This window comes from Canis lupus, chromosome 25 (assembly GCF_048164855.1).
Source record: "Canis lupus baileyi chromosome 25, mCanLup2.hap1, whole genome shotgun sequence".
NCBI classification, from domain to species: domain Eukaryota; kingdom Metazoa; phylum Chordata; class Mammalia; order Carnivora; family Canidae; genus Canis; species Canis lupus.
The window spans coordinates 26,619,711-26,630,878 of record NC_132862.1 but is presented as its reverse complement, the minus strand read 5'-3'; the positions used below and the strand labels follow the sequence as shown (position 1 = coordinate 26,630,878).

Below are 11,168 nucleotides of genomic sequence, written 5' to 3'. Positions count from 1 at the left end.
TTGAAGGTTATGTAAAACAGGTTATAGAAAAGATTAGTCACTTGGAACCAGGGACTCCTCCCTTGCTGTTTTTTCTTAACTGTTAACCCTTACATGTCTGTGGCTCTGACTATAACATCGTGTTAAAAGAGTAAAGAAAAAATCAGTTAGTGAGGAAGTAGTAAATTAAGAAGTATTTAACTTGCAAAGCCTTCAGTATTTTTCTTTTGTGCCTTAACAAGTCTTTCATAAGTCAAGGAATTACTTACTGGTTTCTCATTTATTAAACAAAAGGCTAATATGGTTAACATTAGTTTAATTTTCTGAGTGACTGGATAACCTAAGAAAAGATGATGCCAAAATAAGAATAAGCTTGGAAGCAATAAACTTGGAACACTGCTGTGGACAGGAACGTTCACTTCTATAGGGTACCACCATTTCTGAACAGTAGACTGATGGGAGAAAATCAATGTTTACCAATTATTTTATTGGTAACTTGCTACACAGATTGGATGAGTGAAAGATTAGGGGCTATGTCATGTGTTCAGGTGGTCATATCCAGGTAAAATGGATGAAAGATGAAAGGATGGTTAGATTAATATGCTACAAATGCTATGGGATGCTTACAAGCACTGGCTAAACCAGCTCTAGTGCTATGAGTTGTGGTCTTGGACATGCTCATTAGCTTCAGTTTTTTAACCCATGCTAAAGGGTAATTATGGCACCTACATCAAATAACAGCAGAGATTATCTTTCTTTCATTCAACAAATATTTGCCAAATGCCTATTCATGACAGACACTATCATGGTTGGTAAGAAGTGTAGATCTCTATAGATGTTTTTGTTCTGATAATAGGAAGACAATAAACAAGTCAACATAATAAGATTAAGAGGGAATCTCTTCCCCTCACTAGGCCTATTTAATAAATATATTTTAAAAACTCTAAGGGGCTGGGAGAGAGGCAGGATTATGATGGGACTTAATATTTTCAGAACTGAGATGTGTTTCTGAGGCCAATCTACCAACTCTGTTTATAATTTCATTTCCTGTGTACTTTTAGGTTTGAAGCTGTTTAGAAACAAAAGAAAGCTTTATTCTACCAACCATTCAGAAATTGTTTTAAGATAGCCATGGGGATCTTTGAACATATTTTTTTCAATTCTTATTTTTAAAGTGAATAACAAACTCACTTTTTGAGTGACTGTGTTCTATCTTGTCTGTAAGCCCTGCCCCAATCACACACACACACATAGACACACACAGACTACACACACACACACACACACTAAAAGGGGGTAGCCTGCTTTACTGACTCCACATGCCTGTCTGCCTGGGACTTTTATTTGGCAACTTACAGAACCAGGATCTTCGACATGATACTGACCAGGCTGGATTTTTATCTGCAAAGAAGGGACTGGGATACACCTTTAGTGAACAGCTTTTCCAGTGGACTCACCAGCCAAGTGCAAAGGAACACACACACAGATCTTTAGGTACAACGCAGAATATGGTTATGTAGTACTGAACATTTTCAATAAAATATATTTATTCAAAGAAGAGGCATCCAAAAATAACAGAAGCCTTCTTTAAACTCCTTTTACTGTTTGCTTCCCTCAAGTCCTCATCTCAAATTTGCAGCTCTGGATATAGTGTTCTTTGGTAATAATTCCACCATAAAGATTCTGATAGTCTGGATCATAGGATTGAGTTTCTTGCCGCATTGGAAGATGTGGCAACTATTGAGTGATAACTCATTAAACCCTAAGTTCTGGCCGAAATATCATCTCACCACACTGGCAAGCATGCTGTATTGATGCTCGTTCTAAAACCATACAATATACAGACGAACCATTGGGTGGATAAGATTAAAGAGGGTTCAGAAAACTATGCTTTGGGGCTAAATCTGGCCTGCTATTTACTTTTGTAATCAAAGTTTTATTGGAACACAGCCACACTCAACCATTTAAATTTTGTCTCTGGCTGCTGTCAATAAAAGCATTGAATAGTTGTGACAGTGATCTTATAGCCTACAAAACCTAAATTTTTACTATTTAATCCTTTACAGAAAAAGTTTGCTGACCCCTAGTATAGAATAATGCTTTTAGTAGTAGCAATATCAGTGTGAAGTCATGTCAGCTGAAGTTCTGATAAAAATTGGGACTTACGGAGATCCCTGGGTGGCGCAGCGGTTTAGCGCCTGCCTTTGGCCCAGGGCCCGATCCTGGAGACTCGGGATCGAGTCCCATGTCGGGCTCCCTGCATGGAGCCTGCTTCTCTCTCTGCCTGTGTCTCTGCCTCTCTCTCTCTCTGTGTGACTATCATAAATAAATAAAAATTAAAGAAAAAAATTGGGACTTATGGCTATTCAGACATCAATGTGAAGTGCTGGAAAGAGTCTATGTGTGGCTAGTGACCCACTACCATCCTTTCCTCACATAATCTTTGAATTGTGGTTTTATCAGTGAGTAGTGTGGTTCAGAAGCTTCGTTCCGAGTCTGCATATCCGACTTACCTCTCTCTGAACTTAAAACAACTATGTGTGTTCCCTTCACTCCATTACACACATTCTTTCCTCTCAGCACTTGTTAGGGAGTTCCCTCATAACTTTTTAAAAATATATTTATAGTATTTATTTTTTCAAGTTTTATTTAAATTCCGGTTAGTTAACCAACAGTGTAATATTAGTTTCAAGTATACAATTTAGTGATTCAACACTTATATACAACACCAAGTGCTCATCACAAGTGCCCTCCTTAATCATCATCATGTATTTACCCCATCTTCCCACCCACCTCCCCTCTGGTAACCATCAGTTTGTTCTCTATAGTTAAGAGTCTTTTGTTTTTCTTTTTTGCTTTTGTTTTTTGTTTGTTTTTTTTTTTTTTGGTTTGTCTCTTTCTTTTTTTCCTCTATGATTATTTTGTTTTTTAAATTCCACATATAAGTGAAATCACATGGTATTTGTCTTTCTCTCACTGACTTACTTCACTAACATTATGCTCTCTAGCTCCAACTGCATCATTGCAAATAGCAAGACTTCATTCTTTCTTATGGCCAAGTAATATTCCATTGCATGTATATGCCATATCTTCTTTATCCATTCAGGACCATAGCAACTTATTAGATATGTCTCCCTGAGGTAAGGGAAACAAAGGCAAAAATAAACTATTGGGGATTCATCAAAATAAAAATTTTCTGCACAGTGAAGAAAACAATCAATAAAACTGAAAGGTTTTAGGAATGGGAGGAGATATTTGCAAATGACTTCTCTGATAAAGTGTTAGAATCCAAAATATATTTAAAAAGACTTATACAATTCAACACCCAAAGCCCAAATAATCCAATTTTAAAAAGGGCAGAATACATGAATAGACATTTTCTGAAGAAGATATACAGATGGCCAACAGACACATGAAAAGATACTAAATATCATTTATCTTCAGGGAAATATAAATCAAAACCACAATGAAATATTACCTCACACCTGTTAGAACGGCTAAAATCAGCAGTTAAAAACAAAAACAAAAACAAAAAAAACAGGTGTTGACCAGGTTATGGAGAAAGGAGAACCCTCTTGCACTGTTTTTGGCAATGCAAACTGATGAAACCGCTCTGAAAAACATAGAGATTCCTCAAAAAGTTAAAAATAGAACTATCTTATGATACAGCAATTGCACTATTAGTAATTATTCAAAATAATACAAAAAAAACCTTACTAATTCAAAGTGAGACGTGCATCTCTCATAATTTTTTTTCTGTACTCTGTTTTTAAAATGTGGAAAGTTACCTTTTTAGGAAATCCTTAATTTAGACACAAACATATTTTATGGGGCTTCAGGAACACAAAATTAGTTTGATCATACATACTTCTTGGTTTACTTGTTCCCATCTTTGTCCATGCATGGATGCTTTTATTTGCAAAGCCTAGACCTTATCAATAAACTGCATCTAACTGTCTAATTTTCCTCAACCCACCTCCTGTCTCACACAGCTCAAGGTAACCATCCACCTGAATCTTGTGTTCATTGTGAATCTTTCGTTCATCATTTCTTTGCTTTCATTTTTATGTAGCTTTGCATTTATGCATATTCCTGGAGAGAGAGAGTGTGTGTGTGCACCCATGCATACATGTATATATTTAATTGTTTTAAACTTCATAAAGAAAGTTTCAGGCTGTGTGTAATTTGAGGGTACTCAAGTTTTTTACCTATTGCTGTGATTCATTTATTTTGGTGGATATTATATCATTGTAGTTATTTATTTTTATTGCCAAATAAAACTCCATTGGGTAAATTTACCACAGTTAAGTTATCACTTTGCCTTTGAGGACATGTGGATTTGTGAGATTACAGAAAATATGTATTGGTCCCTGCTTCTTGTTCCTGGTACAGAGCTCCCCAAACCCTTTTAATTTCTAAAGTGATATGAGCACTAAGGGTATCTTGTTCTAATATTTGTTTTTGACCCCACCCCTGACACAGGGTTCCTGGATATTCTATTGAGAGAACTCTAGATGGGATCCTGGGAGGGCTCCTGCATGTGGGCTGATCACAGAAAGACCAAACTATGATTAAAAGCTTGGAATTTTCAGTTTCACTCTCCCCCCGCCCCCATCTTACAATCTGAGGAGAGATGCTGGAAATGGACTCAAATATTGATCATGTTTATGTAAGAAAGACTCTATACAATCCCAATAGTATGGGGTTCAGAGAGCTTCCAGTTTGGAGAATACAACCCCGTACCAGAAGGGTGACATACCACAACTTCATGGAGACAGAAGGGCCTGAACTTAAGACCCTCTTGGACCTTGCTATATGTATATCCCCACCTGGCTGTTCATCTTTGTTCTTTATCATATATTTAACAAACTGGTAAATATAACTGTTTCCTTGAGTTCTGTGAGCTGCTCCAGCAAATTAATCAAACCTGAGGAAGGATAATGTGAACCTGTGATTTGTAGCCAAATCGAATAGAAGTCGTGGGTAACCTGGGAGATGTACTATTTGTAATTGGCATCTGAAGTTGAGGGCAGTCTTCTGGAATAGAGGCCTTGTGAGATCTGACTCTCTCTCTAAGTAGATAGTGTTGGAATTAAGTACAATTGTAGGACACCCAGCTAGTGTTTCAGAGAATTGCTTGATATGGGGAAAACCTCACACACATCTGGTAACCACAAGTGTCAGAAGTCAAGTGCCCTGTATGAATGTGGTAGTGGTGTCAAAGTAAAGATATACAGAAGAGAAAGATAGGAGGAAAGAATTGGATTTTTTCCCTATGCAAAAGGGAGAACTGTAATTTTCAAACACAGAAATGCTTCTCTGGATTTTGCTATTAAGAAGACCTCTTGTTGTACAAGTGCAAAAACTTCTTTTGAAAATAGACTTACCTGTGGGAGGATGCAACTGAGGGGATGTGAATGTTCAACTTTAGGAGGTATATCCAAACTCTTTGCTGGTAATTATGTTACTTTATACTCAGCAGCAATGCATGGAAGATGCTATTGAAATACAGACTTGGTATTTTCAGACTTTTTCATTTTTCTCAAAAGGATGGATATAAAATGATATTTCACGATAATGATGTGTAATTCCTTGATATGATGTGTAATTCCTTGATTAAAAAAAAGATTGGACATTTTTTAATATGTTTATTGGCTCTATGAGTTTATCCTGTGGTATGCCTGTTCATTTCTCTGGTCTATTTTTCTATTTGGCTGTTTGTGCTTTTATTCATGAGGAAGTGTTCTCTTATATTACTGATTCTAATTTGTTAGCTCTAGGCATTGTAAATATTTTCTCTCACTTTGTTACTTGTCATACTTGTCATTTCATTCTTTATGTTGGCTTTTGATGAACAAAAATTCTTACTTTTAGTATAGTCAGATTTTTCAATTTTTAAAAATATATTGCCAATGCCTATTTGTAACAAGAAAACTGTCCAAAATTTTTTTATTTAAATTTAATTAATTAACATAACATGTATTATTAGTTTCAGAAATAGAGTTCAGTGATTTATCAGTTGCATATAATGCCCAGTGTTCATTACATCACATGCTCTTCTTAATGTCCATCACCCAGATATACCATCTTCCCACCCACTTCCCCTCCAGCAATCCTATTTGTTTCCTATGATTAAGAGTCTCATATGGACTGTCTCCCTCTCTGATTTTGTCTTATTTTATTTTCCCCTCCCTTCCCTTATGATCCTCTGTTTTGTTTCTTAAATTCCACATATGAGTGAAATCATGGTAGTTGTCTTTCTCTGATTGAATTATTTCACTTAGCAAAATACCATCTAGTTCTACTCTTGCAAATAGTAAGAGTTCATTTTTCCAATGACTGAGTAATATTCCATTGTGTGTGTGTATATATATATATATATATATATATATATATATATATATATATAGTGATACACATATATCACTTCTTCTTTATCCATTAATCTGTCAATGGATATCTGGGCTCTTTCTATAGTTTGGCTATAGTGGACACTGCTGCTATAAACATAGGGATACAGGTGCTCCTTCAGATCACTATGTTTGTATCCTCTGGATAAATACCTAGTAGTGCAATTGCTGGGTCATAGGGTGACTCTATTTTCAACTTTCTGAGACACTCCCACACTGTTTTCAAGAGTGGTTGTATCACCTTGCATTCCCACCAGCAGTGTACAAGAGTTTCTTTTTTTCCCACATCTTCGCCATTTGTTGTTTCCTGTCTTGTTAATTTTAGTCATTCTGATTGGTGTGAGGTAGTAGTTCATTATGTTTTTTTTAAATATTTTATTAATTTATTCATAAGAGTCACAGAGAGAGAGGCAAAGATAAAACCAATTCAAAAATAAAGTGCTTGACACAGGCAGAGGGAGAAGCGGGCTCCATGCAGGGAGCCCGATGTGGGACTCGATCCTGGGATTCCAGGGTTATGCCTTGAGCTGAAGGCAGATGCTCAACTGCTGAGCCACCTAGGCATCTCTCTCATTGTGGTTTTGATTTGAATTTCCCTGATGTCAAAAGATGTTAGCATTTTTTGTGTGTCTGTTGGCCATTTGTATATCTTCTTTGGAAAAATATCTGTTCATATCTTCTGTCCATTTCTTAACTGGATCATTTGGTTTTTGGGCATTGAGTTTGTTAAGGTCTTTATAAATCTTGGATATTAGCCCTTTATCTGATAAGACACTTGCAAATATCTTCTCCTATTCTGTAGGTTGCCTTTTGATTTTGTTGACTGTTTCCTTTGCTATGTAAAAGTTTTTATATTGATAAAATCCCAATAGTTCATTTTTGCTTTTATTTCCTTTGTTTTTGGAGACATGTCTAGTAAGAAGTTATTGCAGCCGAGGTCACAAGTTCACTGCTGCTTGTGTTCTTCTCTAGGAATTTGATGGAGTCCTGTCTCAGATTTAGTCTTTCATCTATTTTGAGTTTATTTTTATGTATGGAGTGAGAAATAGTCCAGTTTCATTCTTCTGCATGTGGCTGTCCAATTTTCCCAACACCATTTGTTGAAGAGATTGTTTTTTTTTCCATTGAGTATTCTTTCCTGACTTGTTAAAGATTACCATAGAATTGAGGGTCCATTTCTTGGTTCTCTATTCTGTTCTACTAATCTATGTGTCTGTTTTTGTGCTAGTACCATACTGTCTTGATGACTACAGCTTTGTAATAGAGCTTAAAGTCTAGAATTGTGATGAACCTAGTTTTGATTTTCTTTCCAACATTCCTTTGGCTATTCAGGGTCTTTTTTGGTTCAATACAAATTTTAGGACTATTTGTTCCAATTCTGTGAAGTAAATTGACAGAATTTTTTTTTCTAGAATTTAATTTTATTGTAGTACATTAAGAGTCATGTATGCCAGGAAAGCCAGTAATTATTCATAAGCTTAGTAGTTCACCACAGTTTTAGAAAGCACATAATACATTCAAATAAGGCATTACAGAAAGTTTTGTAAAGAATTAAGTGTGTCCTGCAATCCTTTTTAAAAAAAGCCTTGGTCCATTCTGAAAGATCAACATTGAATTTTTAAAAATCAAAAGAAAAGTTTTTTCCCACAAAAATACACGAAGACCCACTTGCTGGCATTTATATTTTGCGTGCCTGGGATAACAGGCCGGTGTTCAAAGGCAGTTCATAACAGGTTGTACCAGGACTTGTTGCATCTGATTTAGCACCAAGTAAGAGTAAATATCCCACTGAAGATGTAGCTGATTTTTTCATCCACCTCTCATCGCCCCACTCTTCCTGCCAGGCCACAGGACATAAGCACGCATCCTTGTTGCCCTACGAAGAAATCAAATTCTCTTCGCTTTTAAAGGGCTACTTACTCAGGCTACACACACAGGTGGAGTTCTTGCCCTGCTGACGGTGGCAGGGAAAGCCAGCAGCTGCCCACTGCTTTCACTAGGAATAAAGTCCTTCAACAAACTCAGTTACCTTCCTGTTCCTTTTTAACCTCTCATGTAAATCCTTTTAATTGCTACTAATTTGATTAGTTTACTAATTTTGATTGTTTACTTATTATGATTGTTAAGCGTGTCAGGGAAATTCTCCCCAGGCATAACTGATCTATTTCTACTTCCTGAGGACCCAGTATGCTTGCTTTTATGTAGGGCCATGGGTTTGCTTTTCTTCTTGTATTTTAATTTGTCACTCATCACAGCAGATTTTACATAGTGATCAAAAAGAGAAACTGGCAAGTAGATCCTAAAGCACATACTTATACTTCTTAACCTGAGTAATAATCTGAAAACACAAGACTAATTACATTTTCTGTTGATAATTCAACCTCAGTGCTTTTATAAGAACTTCCAATGTCAATTTCTAATAAATCATTTTTTTCAATACACATGTTCTCAAAACCTGTCATAGGAAAGTAATATTTTCCTATATGCTAATTTAACACAATTTTATAGCAGACTGAAAATTCTGAATAAACTGAAAGTTTATGACATAATAAATACAGTATATACGGTTAAGTTTTTAAGTTTCTTACTGTAAAGGCAACAGTGAATTTGCATCCTAAACTAATCTGCATATCTGGTTGCTTGTTTTCTAGAATTTGATAGTGTTTCACAAAACCATGTACCACAGTGCTAACGATGCTGGGTTTTGGCATCAGTCTACAACACATTTCTCTGATGAGATACTTTACCGAGTGACATGGAAATGTTTTTAGCTTCTCCAAAGAATAAGAAAATTTTTTATCAACCGCTTAGTCTTCTGAACAAAAGTTAATATTACTACCAATTGCTCTTTTAATTAGGACATCTGATGTTTTTAAATTACATACCCATAGAAGATACCCTGGGTAGACAAAAAGATGAATCTTAGTATCGGACTCATTTGGCCCATTCTTAATTTCCAGAATGAAATCAGTAGAAGTGAAACTAATATAATTTTCAAAGAACTCATACATGCCAGTCTCAGAACACAGAGCTTCTAAATGCACAGGCGAGGAGTCTCTGCTCATCTTACTGGTGATGTACACTTTTCCTCATGGAGTAACTGATGCTTTCTGGTTTATTTGTGGAACTTTTGTTTGTAGGAAAGCATACACATGGGGCCAGATCTTGTTGGTTTCTGTTCCAGAGAAGGTTTCCAATACTCCCTTTTTCCGGTAATATTCCAGGACCGGGTGTGTTTGGACTTCATAAGCCTTGAGTCTCTTGACAACCGTCTCTGGCTTGTCATCATCCCGCTGAATGAGAGGCTCCCCTGTCAGGTCATCAATGCCCACGGCTTTGGGAGGGTTGAATTCGATGTTGTAGACTCGGCCGCTGGCCGGATGAATCCAGCGCGCGGTGAGACGCTGCTTAATGACTTCGAAGGGCACGTTCAGATTAACCACTGTGTCTGTCTGATAAGCTCCGTCCAGGGCTTCTGCCTGTGGAAGTGTCCTTGGAAAACCATCCAATAGCCAGCTATATTGGGTGAGGTTTTTCAGCTCATGAAGGGTCAGCCGAGTCATGACCTCATCCGGGATGAGCTTCCCTTGGTCAATGAAAGTCTTGGCTAACACACCAATTTCTGTGCCCCGAAGCATGTCGTCCCGGAGCAGGTCCCCGCTGGAGAGGTGCTTCAGCGCGAAGTGCCTGGTGATGCGCGACGACACGGTGCCCTTGCCGGAGCCCGGCGCCCCCATGATCACGGCGCGCAGCAGCCGCGCGGACGCCCCCTTGGCCGCAGGGAGCCGGGCCGCGCGGGGGCTACGGCCTGGCTGCGCGCTCGCGGGGCTGCGGGCCAATTGATAGAATTTTGATAGGGATTTCATTGAATGTCTAAATTGCTCTAGGTAGCATAGACATTTTAACAGTATTTGTCCTTTCAATCCATGAGCATGGAACATTTTTCCATTTCTTTGTGTCTTCCTCAATTTCTTTCATCAGTGTTCTGTCAGTATACTGATTTTCTATATTCCTGTAGTATCTTCATTTTTTTTGGATAGTTTGTGAAGAAAGTAGAGATAGGAACAAAGAAAACTAAACAAATAAAAAAGCAAGGCAACTATCAACTCCAGGAAAAACAAAAAGGTTGTACAAGACAAGAAGTGTAATTATAGTGTAATAGCAGCCGTGAATAATATTTATACAGTCATAACTATATAAACATTGAATATGTATTTAATCAGCATTATAATTAATGATACTGGGATGCTATCAAAAGCAGTATTGTATGTGTAGTTGTATGCATAATGGATTATTTGAGAGTTACATCTTCCATAGGAAGAAATAGATAAAAAGTATAAGGCCAGTTACTTAGTCAAAAAAAAGAAATGATGCCAGAAAAAAAAAATTGGGTAAAAAGAATATGTAAAGATGGGAACTGGTGTATATCAAAGAGAAGTCAAATCATGTTAAATTTCCTGAATTGTTTGGGAGGATAATGGAAGCATACACATTTTAGAAAAGTACAATGTTTTTGGTTTTTGAAAAGTCAAGTCTGAATGATAATTTATATGGTTAACCAACTGAAGACCTTCCATTGCAATATCTAATGGACATTTTTCAGTCTTCTTTTATTTAGCTTATCAGTGGCATTTGACAAGTCTAGCATTCCTTTCTCCTGAAAACTCTCTTCACTTGGCTTTCAGGACACATTTGTTGGTTTTCCTCCTAACCTATGGGTGATTTACTTCTGTCTCCTCTGATGGACCCCCTTCTGCATGATCTTCTAACACTGGAATA

At 37.0% G+C, this 11,168-nt stretch overlaps 1 pseudogene; it reads right to left on the bottom strand.

The window, feature by feature from the left end:
* Positions 1-7,845: 7,845 nt before the first annotated feature.
* LOC140616856 (GTP:AMP phosphotransferase AK3, mitochondrial pseudogene) lies at positions 7,846-10,153 on the bottom strand (annotated as a pseudogene).
* Positions 10,154-11,168: the final 1,015 nt, after the last annotated feature.